The sequence below is a fragment of the Odontomachus brunneus genome, unplaced genomic scaffold, assembly GCF_010583005.1.
Source record: "Odontomachus brunneus isolate Ranch 3 - 2012 unplaced genomic scaffold, Obru_v1 Obru_scaffold_269, whole genome shotgun sequence".
Taxonomy (NCBI): Eukaryota; Metazoa; Arthropoda; class Insecta; order Hymenoptera; family Formicidae; genus Odontomachus; species Odontomachus brunneus.
Window position 1 is genome coordinate 20,675 of NW_022639719.1, and position 1,086 is coordinate 21,760.

Here is a 1,086-nt window from a genome sequence, read left to right on the forward strand (position 1 = left end):
ACCATTCTTTACCGTTTTTTACCGTTTCTAAATCGTTTTTTTACCGTTTTTAACGTTTCTTAACCGTTTTTAAACCGTTTTTTTACCGTTTCTAAACCGTTTTTATTGTTTTAACGTTTCTTAACCGTTCTTTACAGTTTATAAACCGTTTTTTACCGTTCTTTACCGTTTCATTACCGTTTCTAAACCGTTTTTTACCGTTTCATACCGTTTTCTTTTACCGTTTACGTTACCGTTTCTTTACCGTTCTTTACCGTTCCATACCGTTTTTTTTACCGTTTACGTTACCATTTCTTTACCCTTCTTTACCGTTTCTTTACCGTTTTTTTACCGTTTCATACCGTTTTTTACCGTTTACGTTACCGTTTCTTTACCGTTTCTTTACCGTTTTTTAACCGTTCTTTACCGTTTCATTACCGGTTTTTACCGTTCTTTACCGTTTCTTTATCGTTCTGTATTACCGTTTTTTACCGTTTTTGACCGTTTCATTACCGTTTCTTTACCGTTCATTCCCGTTATTTACCGTTTCTTTACCGTTTCTTTACCGTTTCTTTACCGTTTCTTTACCGTTCATTTCCGTTATTTTACCGTTTCATTACCGTTCATCAAATTGTTTAACTTTTATCATTGCTGCAGTTTCGCGGATCGTTAGCGCAATGTGACATCATCTCTGAGGACAGCACAGCTGCATTATGCTAGCTGTATTTTTTTCGTTGAGTGAGCTCTGATTTCATGGCACACAGTTGCAAACAACTCTCAGTCTTGAACAGACATCTCACGTGTCGAAACGTAAAAGTGACAAGCGCTGTGGTTACAAATATCGTGGTTTATAAAGGCAGAGGAAAAGTAAGTAATTCAGAAATTAATTTATTTATCAATATTATTTTTAATGTATTATATTGTAAAATTTAGATTTTGAGCAGACGTCGAAAAATGCCCAGTGTGTGTGACACGCGTTTGTCTATATTTGATTGACAAAGGCAGAGTAAGTAGTTCATAAATTAATTTATTTTTATCTATGAATATTATTTTTTAAGATAGTATATTTATATTTTTTTAATATATTATATTTAAAATATATTTTTA